This window comes from Bombus pyrosoma, linkage group LG10 (assembly GCF_014825855.1).
Source record: "Bombus pyrosoma isolate SC7728 linkage group LG10, ASM1482585v1, whole genome shotgun sequence".
NCBI lineage: Eukaryota > Metazoa > Arthropoda > Insecta > Hymenoptera > Apidae > Bombus > Bombus pyrosoma.
In genome coordinates, this window is record NC_057779.1 from 13,311,953 (window position 1) to 13,335,656 (window position 23,704).

The window sequence follows — 23,704 nt, forward strand, 5'->3', positions numbered from 1 at the left end:
TTTTGCACAACTTCCCACACGTTTTCTAAATTTTTACCGCGTATCATTTAATATAATGGTATCAGTTATCAGGAAAATCCCAGATCAATCGCTAGACGCAAACACTAGAAATACCACACCAGTCAAAACGACTGGTTCTATAATTTTATAAATGTGTCAACCCTCGTTTAGGGATCATAGTTCCAGATGAATTAATAATACCAAAAATGTACTACATAACATGGAATTGCTTCTGCGAGAAAGTAATAAATCAATAAATATAAAAATATTCTATTATTATGTATTTTTTGAAGACCAGTCATTTTGACTGGCTTTGGTAGAAATAGCTTCGTGTTAATTATCGATAGTTCTAGTGTTGATTACTTGTTCTTCGTTATTTATATTTTTGTCAAGTATTTTTCATTTAGTCGTGTTCGTTATTCTCATTAATAATGACACATTATATTAACATATTCACAACTACATTTATTATATCTGATAATTGTAACATTTCTCTGTTCCGCTTACAGATATACGTTCGTTTTTAGACTTGAAGACTCTTTCAATTTTGCTACTATTTTCGTTTGTCTATTGGCTGCGATTGTTCTGTAATATCTGATTCTTATTAAAGATTAAAACTGCAAATTTTCTATAATATCCAACTTTATTAAAAATTAAATCTGTCTGCGTTCTCGCAACTTTGATAACTTCATTTTCACATTTTTCTCGGGTTCTATGTTTCGAAATAGTATTTCGAGAATTTTGATATCTGTGTCAGATTAGCCACGGTTTATTGAAAGAAGGACACGACAACGACTAATCTTTGTGTGTATTGATTCATTACACAAATTACGTATAGTATTAAATGTTAACCGAATTATATTTTTGAATTAGTAGTTTAAAATATTATAATTCATTTATTTATTAATATTTAGATATAATTTATTTTATTTAATTAAAATATTTTAAATGTTTTCAATATTTATAATAAATTGTGTTTAATTTTGTTGAAATATACAAATATTATACTGTATTTTTGAGGAGTTATACAGTATAATAATATTGCATTATAGTACATTGCTCTTTGTGCCAAATATATTTGTAATAAATGCTTATAATAATAAATGTTTTTAGTTTATATGGGGTAATTGAGAGGAAGATGCCTAATGCTTTTTATTAAATTTATGAAAAATTTAACACACATGTTCCTATCAAATCAACAAACTTTATTCGTCTAAATCAAACGCTACGAAACAAGCATAAGTAAATTTACATAATTAACAATTAAATATGGATCCACAAAAGCGACAATTTTTCCCATAGAAAATCTGGTTTGTCTTATCGTTTAATAATCTCATTGTTTAAAAATTAATTTTTTTTATTAACTGTATATTCCATAATGAGGAATAAAATTGTTGAAAATATTTGTATCTGTAATTTTGTTGCAAACTTAAAGATTCACGTGATAGAGGAAGATATATGTACGAAATATCCAAAATAGAGTACTCGTTGTAATATTTAGTGGACTAAACAAATCTTTTATTTTCAGGTTTCATCGCTTGATTTGTGTTCATAAAAATATAAATTTACATAATATTCGCAGGGTAATGATATCAATGGCTTAGTGCATGTACAAATATCAATGATTTTTGGAACAACAATTTAAAAGATTCAGTGTTACTTAATAATTAAATAAATACTTTTCGCATTGTATTCATTTTTATCGATGCTGTCATAAAATTGGTTACAAACTGAGCATTCATCCTTTTTAGGAATATAAAATGACAAAAGTGAGTCACGATCCATAAGAGTATCCCTACATACGCTAAATGCAATAAGCAAAAATATTCTTTCGACAAATTTATCGAGCAGATATAAATATATCTGTAATTATATAGCGATAAATGTAATTTTTATACAACATAGAAGAACGGTAAAAAATCACCTATCTACTGCATATAAAAATTTCACAAAAGTGGGCATACAATATTTGTGCGGTGAGCCATCGATATTAAAGTAAAATTCACGTGAAATGAAATCTCACACGTGATGACGTTTAACAGTTAACGTAACTGCATGTGAAACGTATGGTAAAAATATGCGAAATATAGTAACAAATGTCTACGATGAATTTAAAATAAGACACACACACGTGAATGTCTTTGGTCTGAAAACTGGATGTAGAGAGTTTGAACTCGTTAAATAAAACAAATAAAACTAAAATCGCTAAATAATATTTGAATATAAGATGAATTTCTTTGGTTACCAGGTTTCAGCGAATATTTAATTTCTGGCTGCGAGATAAAGTCTGAACTGATAAATGAAAATTAATCTTGTCCCTTTAGCTTTTTCGTTGCGTCAACGTCGTAATGTTTAATCACTGCAAGTTGCGCACAAGTTAATACGAGTCCTCAGATATTCCTATTAGTTGCTGTAAAAAGGACAGTCCCGGTAGAACAATTTGTCCCGTTACAATAGATCAGACACGTAATTTACTTTTCAAAGATGCTCGTTGTTTCCAAGGGACGTTTCCCGGTCTGTATTTAACTTCTTAATTCGCTTTATTCAACGCCCCCGCGCTATAATCTATATTGCATTATTAAATACTGCTTTCTGCATTTGCAGCTTTCATTTGCAGCTTACTGCTTTCATTTATAGATACTATAGGGTTTTTCGTTTAACGCGCTTTCCATAAATATCTTAAAAATTATTGATATAACGAATGTCTTCGAGGCAAACGTTCACCGTGGCTCGTAAAAGTACTCCCACGCTTACGGTGGAAAACTGTTTTTATATTTTGTGACATACTCTGCAACGTTTCTCAACGTTACAATTTAATAACAAAATTAAATGAGAAGAAAGTTTTCGTATGGGATTAGACGACTGCGTATTGGATTCTGAAAGTGTCCTTTAATTCTTAAACGAGAAGCTTCCTGGCTTCCTAGGTTCGATACTTTCATGTTCTAAATCAATACAAAATTGTTATATATATAAAGCATTTTTATATGTAATTATTTGTATTAGTTGTCAAATTTATAGTAAATGTCACTTAAATATATGGAATAGTATCTTTTTCGACAGAGATTTTCTCGCTAGAACAATGTCTTTCCTTTAGCGAAATAATTTGCATGAAAGGCATCTCTTCCGATGTATTCTCTGAAAACAAGCAAACCAACCTGCTGAAGTAATTCTAGAGAGTTTTCGTTTTGGGTTGCTAAGGATTCTAGATCAAAGGGACAAGAAAAATACAGTAAAAATACAAGAAAATAAGACAGAATAACGAGCGCTTGGATAAACTTATTTCTTGCACAGATTATGCGTCAGTTTATCTAGATTCTCGTTATTATGTTCTACTGCTTACTTTCTGTCGTAGTTTTTTCTTCCTTTGATGCAGAATCCTCAACAACGCCTGACGAAAACTTTTTAAAATTACTTCACCAACTTATCTACAAAGAATTCATTAGAAGAACTTCTTGCTTGTATTCTTTCAATATGTCGATGGTAGATAATTTACATAAAGAAATTGTTGCTTATTGTCGAGTCTGTTCGCAGTTATTACAAAGTATCACTTAAAAATCGAAAGCTCCGGGGATTAAAGTTGAAAGAATCACGTTTGACGACATGTTATTTTACTACCATAACATTTATCGTGACATAACGATTATAATAGAAAATGAAATAGGAAATAGAATATAGTATAATGTGATATAGATTGAAAGTAACAATTTATCGAAATTTATTATTTATTATAATTTATATTTTTCACATTTATTATAATTTATTAATTTAACAAATTAATCCGTTAGATTGTAGTTTGTAGCAGGCATGGATAAAATTTTACTTAAGATAAAAATGAGAAATAACAATTTGAAATAATTAAACAGTTTAAGTAGGAAAGATTTATTTCTGCCAATATAATTACTTTTAGTCTGAGACTAATGTTGGAAATGGAACTTTGTTCAGGACAAATAAATCTATGATAAGATAATTTGGATTTTAATATTAAAATATAAAGATGGGATAGACGTGGAAAATGATGCTAAATAATTCTGGCGAAAAATGGTTTATATAAATGTCCCGAAATGTATAGGTAGAAGATACACAATTCCATTTTTTCTTTTTAATGAACATCAAACTTTTCTCATTAAAAAACTTGTAGATAATATCAGAATAAATTTAATCGCGTTATATAACATGAACTCCAAACGACTTCTTCTTTCAATGCCGCTTCTGACGAGTTAGTTGAATACATATTTTTTAAAATATTAGGTCATGATTAATACGGCTTTTTCATTATTAGATGCAAATAAACAACTGTCTATCGATAATTAATCAGCAGATTGCAGATTCCTATGTATTTGTGGGAAATTTCAAAACACAAGAATGAGCAGAACGCGCATTATATGAGAAAATACATAGAATATTCAAAATACAATGCTCTTTACAACATGTAGTGTACAAAACAGTTTTCTATAACTTTTATTTTTTTATCTAGTAATCGATAGTAAAATATCGTTTTTCATTTTCTATGACTGTTTGCCAACTTTCTATCAGGTTTTCTATTCTCTTTTCACAAAACTATCGTAACCGAGTTCCGTCGTTTTAAATTTTGCTCTCGACATTACTTATTGAATGATATCCGATGTTTTTAATGATTTCTACATTAGCATGGTAATTTGAAATAAAAGAAATATCGTGTAATAATATATATATCATATATGAAAGAAACACTTCATTTTTTCACGCAATACTATTGTGCAGAAGAATTTCTTAGAACTAAATATCCACGAGAATAGAATGTTATTTATCCTATTATTTATTAATGTAATAATTATTAAAATCAGAATCGATGGAAGAACGAATGCCAAACATAAACACTTACGTCTATTTTGGTTTCAAGACAAAATACGAAAGTACACAGATGGAATTAAACAATAATTCTGTAGATTATTCAACATGTCGAGTAAGTTTCTAAATTTGACAAAGATACACTGAGAGACAAGTTCTTGTTAAATTAGGAAACTCCTGCTCAGTGGAAGAGCCGTACGATGTATGCGACGTGTGTACGTCCCACAGCATAAAAGACGGTTAAGATATTTCGACGTTTGACGATAAATGTACTCATACTACTTCCTCGTATGAATTTCAATGCCACATGATATACAATGCGACGCGATACGCGTCATATACATTGAATCTTATCATCACGAATGCATTGAAACTCTTCCGATTTATTCAACAGTTGCGTTGACCAAGCGAATTGATGGATTTGAAACCTTAAGGGGGTATTCTAGTCTAGAGGCATGAATTTCGGGCGGTTTTTGAAGCTCCGTATAAACAAAACAAAAAATATTTTTACTATCCATTTTTTTTATCATTTATTTATTGATATTTTAAGATTACATAAAAAATTAACCGAAGAAAACTCAAAATTCACAAAGTTACGAGCTGGCAAAGTGGAGGATCCAAAAAAAGGGTGTCCTGGCGTGCATGATTTCAACCCTTCTAGTCATCCGAGACAAAAGAGCCGAACGGGTTCTTAATTAGTATAGATGCCGCTATAGCATGAACCTTAGAAAAGTCAAAAAAATATTTTTTCACAAAATGGCGGCCGTTTGAAAAAAATTTTTTTTGCATGTTCTTTTAACAATTCCGAATTTTTTAAAAATAGTAAAATTAAAAATTTTGCTCTGAAAGTGCTTCAGGCGATAGAGGAATATATAAGGAACATTCACGCTTAATTTCAAATAAATCGGTTCATTAGAACTTGAGATATCATGCACACAACTAGAAAAAGGTAGATTCGAGAAAAACGCGTTTAAAGTTTTGAGACAAGTTTCCGGCAATTTTACTCATAGAATGCTACAGCATACTTACATATTTTTAATCGTCGATACCTGCTCCATACAAGAACATCTTTCTTACATGTAGAACACAGAATTAATGATGAAAAAGAAAAATTCTAAAATACAATAGCCGTAATTGTTATTAATTAAAACTGTTCATTTGTTCCGGTCGGACCGGAGCAGATGCCGCGTCACAAAAATGGCTGTAACTCATAAAACAATTGAAATTTTGAAAAATCCTTTTAAGGGCATATTCTTGAATGTCTAAACTTTGGAAATATGAAAAAAGAAATTTCCGATTTTTTCAAATTTGTAGACTAGAATACCTCCTTAATGATATTCTCATTTCAGTCGTTATTTAATTACTTTTGGTTTTAGTTGGGAAAATACCTTCTATGTTTCTGTGAGTTTATATTAGGTCGCCCAAAAAGTTTCTTTTGTTTTATAAGGAAATAATGGATGCACAATATTTTTCTTTTTATATTATTTTATCGAATTACATACGATCCATTTTGTTCTATCAAAATAAAGATCACAACGTTCGACAAATTAGGTTTCATGTTTGTATAAGGATGCATCGTTGTAAAAGACGTGTCTGTAAAAAAAAGACTCTTTTCAGACAACCTAATATACATGAAAAACAAAATTAAAGAAGAAAGAAATAATTTAAATTATATATAATTGATAATATATTTTTATGAATTTATGAAAAAGAGTATTGTGAAGCAATAGTCAAGAAGCGGAGTTGTCTGTTTATTACCGCAATCCCTCCAATTGTTAAAACTTTGATTTACTACGATTCTTAACTCATCACATGAAGATAAGAAGAAAAATATAATAAGACGCATTTCTCATTTTTCACAAAGGAATAGATTTTTAATTCAAAACGTTCTTAATTCCATATTACTAAAATTGTACTGTTATTTGACTTGGAAAATACATATACCTATTCTCATCCTCTTAAGAATTATAAAATAATCGTCATTATGTATGCTCGTGTTTTTTCGTCAGCTGTATAGAAAATAGTCACTTTTCAGATTATACATGTTTAAAGAATAGATTAGATCGTGTAAGAAAATTTGACCTTTTCTTCGTAATTTTACTTGGTATGTATTAAAGCACTTCCTTCCAGCTACGAGTTAAGATGGTAATCAGAAAATTCCTATCTATAATCTTCGTTATCGTATTTGAGATATTTCATATAAGCCTTGCCATTCTATATATCTTCCTCTAATTTTGAAAATATCGTTCCCAAGACTAATAAAGAGAAAATAAAATACATTTATTTTTTATGCAATACAAATACGAAGATTTAAATTATAATGGCGTGGTAAATATGTCATATACATACGTTCATCAATTTTTATTACTTGCTGCTATTTATCATTTAAATACATTTCGTAAAAACATCGAAATCATATTTCAGTAATCAGTTGGCATACGCATGACAAGCATGACACTTTATATTACTGTATTTCACGTAATATCAGAAATAATTGAAGAAATGGAAAATAAGCAACGAAAATGTAACGGTCATTTACTTCACGTCTCGTATTTATATACGAAAAATATTTTAAAATAGAAAACAGAAACATAGAGTGAAAGAAATGGAATTTTTAATTATTTATGAATCCTAAGTTAATCTTTTTTATTGTTAAATCAAAAAAATAACTTTTAATACATAAATAACTTTTTTTCTATTTAATCTTTTAAAAATATTGTTATACAATTAAAGTGCCTTAATCAGTGAGAATAATAAAACTCATTTTTGTTTCTTTTTCATAAAAATATTGATATCAAACGTTATATATTTGTATCTATTCCATATTAAGTGCTATTTATGTTTTCTTAATGTTACTTCCATATTGAAAGTTGTCTATAACGGAGATACGCGCATCTTTACATAAATATGTAGCTGAATACCCACAAAAGTCCTTTATTTATTGCAATTGATTTTATAAGAATGACATTTTGAAAACAAAATGGTAAAAGAGAGATGGGATGAAAGCAAGATATATCAAACACCAAAGGTCCATTCTGCCTTTAACTGATAACGTTGAAAAGAATATAAATAAACTACTAACTCTCTATATATATATATATTTACCTGTCTTATTTTTTGCTTTCTAAAGAAAGTGTATTTTGTACTTTTTATAAATTGACTGTATTCAATGGTTCAATGTAATAAGACAGGGTAATATTAACATATGCTTTTTTACTTAATATTTCTTTAGATACCGAAATCATAATAGCCGAACAAAATTTACATGAAACTTACATACTTATTTTTAAAGAACAAGGATAATTATCAAATTAAATATCAACGAATAATCCTTGGATCAAAAGTAACATATCAAATATTATTGATTCACAGTAAAATAAAATACACATATGAAACAACCGCCGTGAAAGATAATTAAGAAATTTTCTAACGACGGAATTTTACGATTCAATGACCTAAATGGTCCATAGAACGCAACGTATAGTTAAATAATACGCAATACTGCGATTTATATTTCATCGAACTCGATAGCAACGACATTATGCGTTTGATCTTTCCGTTATTACGTTCCGTAGTCGATCGATGAATCACTTAATTGCTTCGAATTATTCATGTGAATAATTACCATTTCTATACGTTCGTCGCGAACATCGCAACATATTGTGTCGCGAGTGTCTATTAATCCACGCCGATAGTTCAATCATGGTTCTGTGTTTTCATCGAAAAAAGCTCGATCCAATACTCGAGATGACGTGAAGTGATTGCAAAATGAGATTTGTTCGTCCAGGGAAATTGCGGTTAGAACGAGGACTAAAGATCACACGGGGGAAACGCGTGGTCAAAGAAGCACGCGCTCACCCAGCAGCGTTTTTTAATTTGCTCCCGCAAATTGCACATGAAAATTCCTATTAAACGCACACGCATGTACGATATCGGGTAAAAATCTTACACCACTAGTATTGTTGGTCGGTCTGTTGTGGTAATTAAATCTATTTCGGAAATGTCTCATTTGAATTCATATTCATAATGAATGGGAAATTTTCCTAAAGTTTTCCTATTTATGTATATCTTTTGCTTATATTTTTCCAATGAAGCGTTTTGAGCAGATTGAAACATTTCATTTTTACAGTATCAATTTTTTTGTAGCTATGTACAATATAAAGTTACTAAAAATGTGACATAAATAATTAATATATAAATGTTATAATAATCTGAGATATTTGACATCTGAACGAACCCGTAACAATTTCTGTTATGCCAGAAAAGGAATCTGTAATCTAATACGTAAGAAACAATCTTTTTACTAAATATTCATAATGTTCGTTTCCCTTCCATTTTAATTATTAAATAATACGATTATAAACAATATTTGTCCATTGCAGTTAACATTTTCGTAATATAGCAGAAAATATAACATCGAAGTACGTACGAATTTATTACATAAACTGAGTTTGCCATTATTGAAACATCATAATTGATTCACGTAGGTGTATAACGAACATAATGTATTATAGTATTTGACACAATATCAAAATCACATGAAAAGTTCGTTGCAAAAATGTAACAATCAATTTTATGAACCGTATTCACGTTACCTTTCATCTTTGTACTTAATTTCAATGCATATTATTAAATATATTACATGTAGTATCTTCAATGGAATATAATGTTATTATATCCTAATATTTGTAGTTTATTTACAATGAATGGATTGTACAAATATAGACAGAAAAACGATGGTAGTTTAATATGAACTAATCGCAATAACACGCTACAATCTAGACAACTCTCGATACAACGGATCTAACGTTCTCTCTCACGCGGATCACACTCTCTCGACAACGCTAACAGCACTCTCTCAACAACGCAACTCGCATTCTCTGACTTCTCGATTCAAACTGCCCTGCTCTCGCATGTCTTTTGTCTTCCCGTAGACCCACCACACACGTGTTCTGCGACCGCTTGTGACCAAAGCCACGTAGACCTTTTCTATGAAACTATTCATTTGAAGGACCGATGACACATTTACGGGCCCATCGGCACCTCGGCTCTCGGGACATTGTTTATGGCTTAAAAACGCCTCGGCTCTCGCGACATTGTATGTGGTTCACCCGCTAACTCCTAGGCCTTATGTCCGCGATACTACATACATGTATTATTTGAATAATATTTGAAAGAAATATTTTTAAAATATTAATTTGTTTCCGAAATATATTCTCATCATTACACATACCAGTACATTATATCGTACAATTGTAGACCTGCACAAAAATAAATGAACAGGCAGTGGAAGTAGATATGAATGAAGAACAATCGAACTAGTACTAGTATTGTATATTTAACTTTTGTCTATTATACAGGGTGGTTAGTAACTGGCGGTACAAGCGGAAAGGGGGTGATTCTACGCGAAAAAAGAAGTCGAAAATATAGAATAAAAATTTTTCGTTTGAGGCTTTATTTTCGAGAAAATCGACTTTGAACTTTCGCTCGGTACGCGTGCACTTTATCACGTCTCGTTATAACGGATCTCACTGTAGATCGTTGTTTCGATGGATATTATCGCAGTTTAAGTTTGTTTTTCCGTAACGGAAGATTAGGAATATATAATGAAATAATATGAAGTAATCATAAAGTTTATTATTACAAAAATTGCTGAAAATGTTGCCCATTCTGCCGGACACATAGTTCTGCTCTTCTAATTAAATTTCTATGAACACTTTCTAACGTATTCGATTGTTTTAAAGTATGAAAGGCTACAATCATCTTTTCTTTCAATTGCTCGCAACTTGCGATTTCTTCAGAATAGACAATTGATTTAATATGGCTCCATAAATAAAAGTCAAGCGAAGTTAAGTCAGGAGAGCATGGTGGCCAAACTGTTGCTTCAGCACGACCAATCCAGCCTTGGTAATGTTGGTTTAAAAAATCTCTCACATGACGACTAAAATGTGGCGGTGCACCGTCTTGTTGAAAAATAAAACTTCCTCTAGTTCTCAGCGGTACATCTTCTAATAATTCCGGTAGTTTGTTTTGTAAGAAATCGAAATATGCTACTGAAGTTACATTTCCTTCGAAAAAATATGGCTCAATAAACAAACTTAAACTGCGATAATATCCATCGAGACAACGATCTACAGTGAGATCCGTTATAACGAGACGTGATAAAGTGCACGCGTACCGAGCGAAAATTCAAAGTCGATTTTCTCGAAAACAAAGCCTCAAACGAAAAATTTTTATTCTATATTTTCGACTTCTTTTTTTGCGTAGAATCACCTTCTTTCCGCTTGTACCACCAGTTACCAAGCACCCTGTATATTCTCATAGTATATAGATTATTCAGTAAATAATTAAACTTCGTTGATATTTCCACTACGTGTCCATTTATTTTTGTCTATGACTATATAATACAATTTAGCTTAGATCTTCTAGAATAGAACTGAATCTCAACAAACAGGTTAAAGAAATAATCATTCGATCAAGATCTTTCTATGAATCGCAAATGACACTTTAATTCGCTTCGATGGAATCATTTAAAGTTGATAATACAAATTCTTAAGAGACATTTACAAAAATGAATTTTAATCAGATCCGCGTGAGCAACGCTGAAAGGAAATTAGGAGAAGAAAAGTCAATTTGCCATTATGTAAATCAGATCTTCGTTGGTCGTTGTTTCGTCGAAGTCGTAAACGACATTTAGATCTTTTTTGACCAAGCAATTTTGATGAATTAATTTAGGGTTTGGCGTGTTATCGATAAATCGATATGCCGAATTAGTCTTACTCTTACTCTTCCGTTGTCGATAAATTTCCGGTGGCCCTAACCTTGACAGGCCTTGGGATAATTATCGTATCGATTGCGGTTTCCCATATCGATAATTAATTATTATACAATTTCTGTATATGAAACCCCGAAATTTATAGAAGTGCACAAATTATTGAATTTAATTTATATTTTCGTTCATTTTTGGCAGAGCTACGAGAAAATTGGATATTCCGTAATTGGGCTTTCTAAATTGGGGGTGTTTTATAATATTGTAGGACCGTATTAATTGCGATGAAATGGATTTTTCCCGCTAATTATTGTTCCAACCATCGTTATTTTTGGATGAATTTCAGATATCTATTTGTAATTTCTTATTCACCTACATTTGATTATACAGAAATTTTTATCGCGTCGTGTTTCAAAAAACGTGATTGTAGCTGTACGATACATCTATGCAGTAACGAAAATAATATAATAATGTAAATTGAGGGAACAGGAAGCATGAATGAAACGTGGAGTGAACGCAACGTTTCTTCTTAATGAGAGTTAATCAGATTTAATTTTCGTTAAAATTCATAATCATAAATTCCGAATACGCTCGTTATTTATAATGAAACTTCTGTTACCTGTCCATTCGCGCGTTCAGTTTAATTATTTTCACATCATATTTCATATCTCAACTATACTGAAGTACATGCACTGGCTACAGAAAATATTTCCACAGCGTTCTATTTACTATTGCATTTATATACTATATACTCAATTAGCACCAAGTGCGATACGTTTCGTATCATTTGGTAATACACTCGCACGAGGATAAAAATGTAATATTTCTAAAATGAAATTGATAGAAACGGAGTCCAAAAGAAACACGCTTCGTTTGAAGATAAAGGTTTGAGCAAATACTTTTTGTAGCTGCTATGTTTCGTCCAGGGCCGACGTGACCTTTTGCGGGGCCGGTTCAAAAATTTTGCGGGGCCTGAAAACACATTGAAATCCTACACTTAAATTTTACAACAAGGAATTATTTATTTACAAATGCTGTTACATATTATATATTTTTTATAAGCAGTTTTTTAAACAAATCCAAGTAATATTTTTTCGCATGCATAATTCGTTTTCAAGGGGCAAAAAATTCAATGAAAGTAGAAAATCTGTAATCATGTATGACTTTTGCAAAAAAATATTGATGTAGTTTAATTTCTCTAAAAAGTACGTTTCTCTGAAAGCGCCTGGATTTTTTTTTTATCAAAAGTAGTTTCCAGGATATGAGGACTTTACGGAGTTACACTGAACTTTCATGATTTTTCTCACTCCTTTAAACTGAATCATCGCTACTAAAAAAATGTCTTGCATCTGTTAATGGTATCATCATTCTGTAAAAAGTTAATCAAAATCGGTGTTTTTTAATTGGGTAATTTTCGTAGACCGCGGGGCCTCTCAAAACGCGGGGCCAGGTTCCGGCGAACGCACTGAACCTGCCTTGCGCCGGCCCTGCTTTCGTCCAAAGGAACAGAACATGAGGATTCTCGTAGCTAATTTTATGACAACAGCTTTCGAAGACAAGAGACTACTTTTGAGCCGGGACATTAACACTTAGAATTGTTCCTTTTAGCAATGGTAATGACGCTTTTAATTTTTTGTCTTCTTTATGTTCAATCTTCTATTTCCTTTCTTCAACCGACTTGGCGGTTTTCGAAGCCTCGTGACAAGAAAACGCACATTTCTACGTTCTTCTCGTGAACGCTTGATCGTCTCAGGGCTGGTCCATTTTTCTGAATCAATCGTCTAATATCTCTTTTGGCGAATGATAAGTATAGTATAAGTATCTATATATGGACGCTGTAAGTACCAAGTACACTAGAGATTTTATGCGTTCGTAGGAAATTGGCAGTGCAAAACTGCATACGATGCGTATAATATGCAAAGATACATAAAGTATTGAACAGAACAGAGTACGGTTTTATTTTTATAAATTCTATGAATTAATTGATCAATTAGAATTCCATTTGTTCGAACGAAATTTTAGTTAAACCTGATTAACCGAACTTCCGCGGTTTAAATTCATTTATCTGAATGTGAGCTCCTATTATGCGAATGGAATATGGAGATAACATGTATGTCGGTGAGCTCCTATTATATGTGTATAAACGCTTTTGTCCATTGGCATGTTCAAATAAAATATATTTAGATTCCATTTTCTTAATTATGTTCAAGAAAATGCAAGATGTCTCTGCCTTTATAAGCAAAATAACATCAACATGTTCTACAAGTAAAAATAAGAGAAGAATGTCGTATAATAAAATCGATACTCAAAAATGTTGTGTTAATAAGATTATAACAAAAGCGTGAAACAAACACGGACTGATTTTTGTTCGGTTAGGTATAAGGACAGATTTCCTTTCAGAGTATCGTTTGTTCTTATAAATACAGCACTCGTATGGGTTGTCCGGAAAGTAATTTCGTTTTTTTCATTCAAATGTCGTTGGTGGTATTTTTAAGCAGCCAACTTTATTCTAACACGATTTTATTCCAATGAAATCATTATACATTTTGACAACTGACATTTTAAGTTTTATACACGAAAAATGTTTTCGAATTTGCCAAGTCAAAAATGGAAAACCAAAGTGAGCATTTTCGTCCTTGACTTTCTTAAAGCATAAAAATGCGGTACAAACAAGAAAAAAATTGTACGCCGTGTACGGAGAGAATGTGTTGACTAAACGCCAGTGTCAGAATTGCTTTCCAAAATTTCGATCTCAAAGTTGCATCACGTTCTGCAAGGCCGGTTGAGGCTGATGAAGGCCAAATAAAGGCATTGCTGCACGCAAATCGTTACGTAACAACACGAGAAATTGCTGGCAGGTTGAATTTACATAACCGAATAAAACTATTATTTTTTCCCCCATCAAAAAATCCATTTCCATATCCATGGAAAAACGAAATTACTTTCCGAACAACCCGATATTGAAAATTGAATTTATTACATTGCGAATGTCTGGTTGAACTCTTTCAATTTCGACGAACGCGGCGCAAATCCTTTGACGATTCCTCGCGTGTATTAACTTTTACCTGATGAACATTGTTCTTTTAACGTTCACCAAATGTCCAGAAAAAGAAATCCAGTGGATTGATTTTGAGAAAAATAAATTTTAATATTTAACAACCAGGCACCGATTTTGCGATTATCACATTTCCGAAATATAACGCGTTATATCTTCGGTTTCAATGCGGATGTGGCTTTCTTATTTATACATATAGATAAACTATCTTTCTGCTACCTGGCAGCAACGACTTAACTTAGGCGTTTGTGATTTAAAGTTACAGATACACCCTTTCGACTTAACGCGACAGCATTGAAGATAACGCTTGTTTAATACGTATTTTTGTTCCATTTTTTTAATAAAGCATTTTTCAACCTACATTTATATGACATTTTTCTCTTACGTTTCACTTGTAAAATATGCTGACGTAGTTTTGCGCGTCGAAGACCAAAAACAGCTCGTATAAAAACGCATAAAAGCCCACAGTATATTATAATTACCTAGTACATATATTAATGCAGAATATTTTAGATATCCGCCGTCAGCGAACTCCGCAATGCATGTGCAATTTAATCGTAAAGAAGTGTGATTAAAATGCAAAGTAAAGAAGATTCTGAAACTGTTCGGTATAATCTCTGTCGAATTAAGACGGCCGATAATCTGTCGAAGTTAATTTTCATAACGCCAAGATATTCCAAAGTAGCTGCAGATTTGCTACGCGGCATCCGTGGTTCCACTGACCGTGAAAAATTTCCCGATGTTCGCCACCAAAGTAATTTGCATACAGAGTGAATTTCCCCTGTACTTCCTACGTCTTTCTCAATTCATACCACCTACGATGGGCCAAATGTTTGCCCAACTCTTTTAACAAATACACGTCGCATATGGAGTAATAAACATTGTAGATTTTATGATTTTATGATAAAAATTTTGCGACATGTCGTCCAACGTGTCAGGCGTTCAGAGAAAATTGTATCAAACTCTAAAAGTGTACAACCCTGTGTGTATTAGTCTTTTGCAACATCCGGACAATAAAACGTTCACTTTTCTAATATTCAGTCTCGTTTCTTGAAACAGAGATTAAGAAATTTCTCGGTTTGGCTTAATATCTAAGAGCCCCATATCTTTTTCCTCGCTAAGACACATACGAAAACTGAAATATTTTTTATTTTCATAATGTTTTGATATTATACGTTACAGACGGAAAATTTTACACGCGTCATTGAGAAATTAAAGATAGCACACCTGGGCTATCTTTTTGACGAGAAATGTAGTGGAAAATTATCAAATTCTTTAAGAGTCATTATTTTATGCGAAACATTACAGTGTAGTGGACCCACTGTCCACTAACCGGACCAACATTTGATGTTATAACAATAATCTCGGAATTCGACGTAACAAAATTAATTCTCCTCTCGTCTGTAATTATCTATCGCGTTTTTCGATCGCGATTTCCACCAATTTTGACGTTTATATCATTACTGTATTTCCTGTTATTTGTTCCCATGCATGCTATAGATAATTTTATAATACGGATTCGGATTTTCAACAGACTTCTTGAATTGTTTAATCTGGTTTATCTTCAATCTGTTTGTTAGAGGATTTAGATTAGAAATCTTTCGATATCAACTTCACTGTCTCGAAGTCAACTAAAACTTACTGTATTACTTGAAAACTCCGAAAAAAAAGAGTTGACAGACAAACTGTACTATAATCGTCTTAAAGCTCTTCTTGATCCAGTTTCAAGCTCTCCGTTATCCGAGGCAAAGAAATTTTTCGGCCCGTTATCAACACAATAATTTAAGCTGATCACATTTTGTAGTCCACTCTGTATACGTGCATTTTACGCATAAAAACTTTTCCTTAGGGTCGTTTTCATTCAATAAAATTTCAAAGCCACGGTCAGTTTTTTCGATGGAACCACATATTTTGTCATATATTCATCGTTTCATCTCAGCATTTCCGATAAAAAAATATTAATCTATTTATATCGAGAAGCTATCAACTTAGCAGATATCTTTAATTCGTCAAAAAGATCAGTATACAGTACGAATAACAGTCTTAAACATGTAGTTAATGTCAAAGACGATCTTACTATATAACGAGGCTCATTAATACAGCGAATAGTTCACTGTTTAGGTCTTTCGATGGTCTTCGTGAAGCGTGTGCTTTCAACAAGTAGATTTTTAACCTCTATATATACATTTTCAGATCCGTTTTGAATTTTACCAATATAATAAATTTTACAAAAATATAATAAATTTTCATGCTTGTGGTAGGTAAAGATTAAGCAAGCGTTTCACTCGCACGTACGAAGACATTAGGTTAAACGTATTAGAAAATAGACTTTCATAAAAGAAAGTCTAAAACTAAGGGCTTTGTGCCTGAAAAAGTAAATCCAAGTGCAATATCAATTATTGGGTTGGGAGTAATTGTGGATTTTGTCAATAGGTGGTATTGTAAAATCCGCAATCACTTAGTTGCCAACCCAATATACCATTTCTCGGCGTTGTAACGACTTTGGCAAAGTATCTGCGCGATATTTAAAAGTGAGCAATGGAGCAGGAAGTTAGCAAATTCGTTATAAGAATTTATTAGTTGACACGTATCTAAGGGAGTGCAATACAATAGAGTAGATAAGAGGGGAGGCAGATATATAAGGAGCAAAATAAGTGTAAGAAATGTAAAATCGAAAGTTCGGCCAAAGCCGAAAAGCACGGACTAAAAAATAAATAAAAAAAAATAAATAATAGTTGACACGTTTCACGAATAGAATTATCGAAGTTGGAACCGAAAGTGTGCTTGTAAGATAAATAAGTGAGAAATGTCACAGCACTCTATGCGACCATTGAATAAATTGAAAAGGAACACAAAGAACGGTAGAAGCTTCTAGGTCGTGGTTGCCAGATGAACGTGCAATCCATAAAACGTAAAATATGGTTTAATTCGCGTTATTTCGACGGAAGGAGGTCGTTTCGCTCGCGAAATTCCACGTTTAATTATTTTGTTGGTCACCTTATGGCGAAAGCACATCTCTATCGTTGGACGTTATTTAAACGAGGCGTCCGGTACAAAACGGATGAAACGTGGAAATCCGCTTTAATAACCTCAAAACCAGACCAGATCTAAAGTTTCGCAATTTCCTACGTAGATACGCGAGAAAGTTAATTTACTCGTCCAGAATTAATGAATTAACAGACGCAGAATGACAAAATAAGGTATGTTTAACTTGCAGTGTAGTGTACTGTGGCATGCTATATATACAGGGTGTCCAGTTCTAATAACGATCACAAATCTTATTTAGATGTGCGTACGCTGGAAATTTCAAGCTAGCCTTCGCTTTTTTTTAATGGAAACGTACATTTTTTGTACATCGTTCGATGCGGTTTTTAACACTCTACGAAAATACATCAAGGCACTCGAATCTGAAAATGCTTACCTTAGAACATATTTCAACGTTTTTCATGAAATTATGTGTATGAGAGACGAGGAAAACGTAAATATAAAAAACACTGCGTTGTCTTTCCTTGTCTTTCATACGGTAAGTTGTACAAGACCAAAGATAAAATATTTTTTCAACTAATCATTTTTCGGTGTTGAAGTAGAAAAAAGGTATTAGAAAAAGAACGGGTAGCATATTGGTAAAGGAATGTTTAAAAGAAAGGGAAGAAACAATTGGGAAAATTAGGACAAAGAATATAGCAAAGACAGACAGACAGTCAAACAGAGAGGAAAATATCTAGGAATGGAAAATCTAAGGCAACAGAATATATATATTTAAAACTCTAAATGAAAGGGACAACGAGTTGCGATACCAGATACTATAGAATAAAGTCATGAACGCCAAATGCAATAAGAGATATACGTAAATATATAAGAACAGTGAAAAGGGCAGGGCATCTAGAGAGGGAGGAAAGCGGAGACAGGCAAGGATTAATCGCGAGTGTAAGGTGTGGAAACGCGGAGGAGGGAAACCGGTATTGGTTGGAGGACGAGAAAAAGGAAATGTGTTCTTTGTAAAATAGAAATAGGTACGTTAAAACGCTTATTAGACAACTACTGTGTCTGGTGTGTGTATCGAGTAAGAAGGAAATAGTGGAAGGCAGGAGAAATGAGGCAGTGGTAAGTTCGTTAAAATCCATAGAAAAACAGCGTAAAAGTACGAGGAACAGTTAAAGCCAAATGTGAACGTGTAATATATTGTAGCTTTTATAGAGATATGTTTTCATTTATTTTGTGATTATGTGCTAAGAGGAATTATAATTTACGTAGGTATATACAAAGTGAGCTGAAAATCAGTCTCCACAATTTTTCTGGGTTTTTCGATAATGGGGGAAAAATGTTTCCAACGAAAATTGATCAGTTTTCGATCGATTACAGATTCCAATAATATGTAGGAGAACGTATATGAACTTTATCATTGACTTTCAACGGAAATATGATTGTCCATGATTTGTCCTAATTTGTCCAACTAAAATTTTCGTTTGTCCATCCTGCAAAAAAAAGCTCTGATCTTTAAATAACTAGTTGATCAAACAAAAATGAGAATCAAATTTTAAGCTATAATTGTATCCTTAGTTATAGGATAGTTTGTTATATCCTCACAATAATCACTTGTTCTATACTCAACTGAAAAATATTTATTTTTAATTTTCCAGTAGGTAGAGGTAGACAGAAGTTAATCGAAGATTTAAACGTGACTTGTTGCATAGCATGTATAGTATTAAGTAGTACGGAATGTAATAGAAGAATTAATAATTAGATTTTTTATGCAAATTTTCATATCTTTATAAACGTAATTTACTAGTAGCGCCTAACTGTAAACAGATAAAATTGAAATAGAAATTTACCTATCAGAAATTACAACTAACATTCTATTTTGGGTATTTTACATATTCTTTTATATTGTATTTGTTCTGCGAATTTTTGCATCTTTAAATTTTATGTAAACGCATTAAAATCTGCAGTCTACTAACGTAATACGAAAAATTTAAATGTGTAATGTAATGTTTCGTAAATATAATACGTAAAATTACTCCTTTTACTCCTTAATCCGTAATGGATAATACGTTCTACAAAATGTGCGTTCATTATACAGAACTCATAAATTTACGGATTCCGCGCAGCATGAAATCAATCGGATGTAAAATTTATTCAGCACCGGGCGTATCATCACGAGAATATGTATTCGACAGTGAGATGGTTAATTAAAGCGATCGAGAGGCACGGACAAACGAAAGAAATTTTCGACTTGGTTTTTCATGTATTAGGTTGTCCGAAAAGTGTCTTTCTTTTACAGACACGTCTTTTACAACGATACATCTTTATACAAACATGAAACCTAATCTGTCGAACGTTGTGATCTTTATTTTGATAGAACAAAATGGATCATACGTAATTCGATAAAATAATATAAAGCGGAAAATGTTGTGCATCTATTACTTCCTTATAAAATGAAAGAAACTTTTCGGACGACCTAATAGAATCAGCCTTTTTCAATTGTACCATCGGTTACAGTACGTCCCCTGTAAACTATTTTTACGCGTTTATTCTATCTATTTTGAAGCTTCATCTTGCACAAATGCCAAATTTTGACCGATTCATAGTTTTCCTGACAATTTGGATCAATTACTGCGTTTCAATATTTCTATTACGAACGAAGATGTAAAACAAGATTTCATTTGTCCGAACCCCATCCATTGGAACAAAATTTTATTTAGTGTCCTATTAGCTGAATATGAATCCAATTATTTGGGCGAAACACGAATCCGGTTGTTTGAACGAAAACTCGTAGATAATAGGGAGAATCAGTGAATTCCTACGATACGAACGATCCAGTTACATGAACAATTTATCCTCTGACGTGTACGAATCAATTCTATTGTGATATCAATAGATTGTGATATTAATAGGTATCAATTCTACTGTGTACAATTCTGGACAATGAAAGCACGAAGCTTTGGTATTAAAGGCTTGTTTCTCCTAACGTTAATTTTTAGAACTCTTAGAACGATCAAAGAATATTTATTAATATCTTACATAATTTTTTGTACGCAGTATGTGTTCCTTTAGCTTAAGGTATTCGTAGCGTAGTTTGATTTTAATTGGTAAAATACAATATGCATATAACGAATTAAAACTATTTTAAAATAGAAATGCCTGCCGATCATCTATTTTTCAACAACGTAACAATTTTGATAGAGAATCACAGATCGAGATATTATTAAATATTTGAAATATCAATATTTCTTTTCCAACATTAATAAGTTTGGCCTATAGAAGATTATTTCGATATTTTTGTATATTCTTTCAAAAATTCTAAATACATCGATACTGTTCAGAAATATATTCAAACACGATCACTTACTTATTTTCAATAGCTGGAATATCTAACTACGTATAGTAAATTATGATTCGATTAAATTAACTCTCTAAATACGCAAGCAATACGCAAATAATTATCCTTCGAGTAAAGCAAATGATTTTTCTTTGAATTATTTCATAATTTAGCTATTAAATGAAATGACTTTGCACCTTATTTGGTACTTTGTATTTGGTTAAACATTTTCTGAAATTATCTCTCAAATAGTTTCTCACTCTGCTACATTAGCGTTCATTACATCAACTACGTTAGAAATACGGATTTCCTCGTAAAATCTCAAACGCGTATTATTCAAAGATAATTGAAATTTATAATGATTCTGAAAGTAAATGTTGTCACGTTGTAAAATAATTCGGTTATTTTGATCATGATTGAAACGTGAAATATACAAACGTAAATTTACCATATTAGAGAAATAAGCCATAGATACACAAGTTTTTTCTTATTTGCGCGGATGTAAAGATAAAGTTTATTCCTGAAAAAATTAGCGCATTCCGCTGAATAATATTTCATTTTTTGTCGTGAAAAAGAAAGCGCTCCCGCATCATCCTTTCGAGATTAAGCACGTTTTTTGCTCGTTAAAGGGTCGCTTAGCGCAACTATAGAAATTACACGCTCTACAAAGGTCCGAAGTACGTTCCAGTTGGAACACCTTTGTAAAATCTCATTGTTAATCGATAAAGCTGTGCCGTTTTCCGGCGAATATCGTGCACTCCTTCTGTTCCTGATCTATCCATCTGCGAATAATTTCACGCCTGTTGCCTCGTGGAATATTTTCCTATTCCCCATCCTTTCTTCTTCTACTCTGGCTGTCGTCAGCCAACACGTAATTAAAGTCCTCTGCAGAGAGTTGTACGGTGAAGAAGAGTCTCTTTTAACTCTGCGGAGGCACATTGGGTCGCGGTGTATCTAAGGGGCAGGACCGACCATTTTTTATTTGAAATTAAATTAAACGAATACATAAAATGAGGAAATAATTACACCAAAGTAAATAACAAATTTTATTTACAAATAACTCTGCCTGCAGGCTAACTTCAACGCGTTATTTGAGAAATAAATTACTACAATATAACGGTATACATCTATTGGCGTGAAATATCCACTTCTGAAACAACTGGACAGTTGAAATATTTGATCAGATGATGCAGCGTAGAAATTAAAAAGTACGAGAGGAACATTATGTATCTAGACTGGGACATCAGAATTTTTGAGTAGAAATTCTGTGCCATCGATAAATAACTATATTTTCTCTTGGTGGATCCAAATGACAAATATCTATGTTGGTAAATTAACAAATATTATTCAAATAGCATTAACCCTTTGCACTCCTATGTCGAGTGTGACTCGACATCAGTTCTTATCTCAGGAGCTCCTTTCATATCCACCTTTTTTTTGCGAAACATGCGAAAGAAAACCAGGATTGCATCCTGGAAATTGTTTCAAGATATATCATACACTTAAAAATTACGAAATACAACAATAGCGTGAATAAAACTGGTATTTAAGTGATTTTGTTTCTTCCTTTATTTATTTAAATTGTCTTATTTTTTAGTTAAAGTAAATTTCAAATAAAACACTTAAAAGCGTTGGAAGCTGGTGGTAACGAAATTGGAATAAAATTCGAAGTGCAAAGGGTTAAGATAAAAAAGCTAGTTACAAATAAAATACAAATTTTGTTCCAACGATTATTTAAATAAAAAGTCATTTCAACAATGCCAACAATTCTGCTAAAGAGTACAGTTATTTAAATCTATGCTGCGGTATTAATTTTTAGAGAAATGTTATCCAAATATGTAAAAAATGTAGGATTTCATTAAAATAAATACCATTTATGATTATCAATTAATAAAACGTTAAGGCTACTAGAGATCAAATTTACGAGTTCCAAAATGTCTTGTTTTCTCCAACCGTTAAAAATATACACGTGCTTTTGACAAAATTGTGTGGCAAAAAGTGACTGATTTGCTGCATTTGCTTTCCATGCTTCGTTGCAGTTCTATGTTCATTCGTGAGACGTAAACGTATGCGTTTTTGAATTGATTCGAAGATCGCAATCATGCAATAATTTTTATACGATAAGGAGGACTTTACATATTATACGACAATTATTCTTATACAGAATTAATTATATTATTTCAAAAAACCAAAATTTAAACGAGCGGCTTGCGACAAAATCGTTGCCAATTTTGCGAAATGTCTCAAGAAATCAAAAAAGAATTCCTTAACGAAGATATAACCACTACAAATCTTGACCGTAAACAACAAATAATATTAGACAGACTTAGAATTCTCCACATCAGATTTATTTTATTTATTTACATTTACAATTGCCAAATTATCGTTAACGCGTTCCTTTAAGTGCCGTCCTAAGTTTAGATCGTCTCGTTTTAAATATTATCATTCGCTAATCCTACAAAAGCATCATTGTACCAAGTATCATTATTTTTGCCTATTAGTTTCTCTCTATATATTTCATTAACGTTTCTGTGCTGTTGCTATAAATTTGCCGAAGTGTCTCGATACTTACGGTAGACAATATATTTCGTTATCTATACACAATGTGTTAAAACGAGAAAGCTAGAATACCAGCAGAGCTGATTACACCTTGTCCATAGACTTGGAAAGTTGTACCGATACAAAGTATAAATCTGTGTACCCTTCGCCACATTATAATCGCCTTGTTCGCCAC

At 32.0% G+C, this 23,704-nt stretch overlaps 1 protein-coding gene across 6 annotated transcripts in view; it reads left to right on the forward strand.

Annotated features, from left to right (window-relative positions):
• LOC122571373 (diuretic hormone 44) overlaps window positions 1-23,704 on the forward strand; it is an 80,168-nt gene that overhangs the window by 39,723 nt on the left and 16,741 nt on the right. Inside the window, exon 1 of one of the 6 annotated variants that reach the window (XM_043735032.1) lies at window positions 8,500-8,751. The exons of 4 other annotated variants lie outside the window; for them this stretch is intronic. The gene's annotated coding sequence lies outside the window, so the exon portion shown is untranslated. Of the gene's footprint in view, window positions 1-8,499; window positions 8,752-18,627; window positions 18,756-23,704 lie in introns of those variants that run through there. One more of the 6 variants, XM_043735030.1, reaches the window with a different exon arrangement.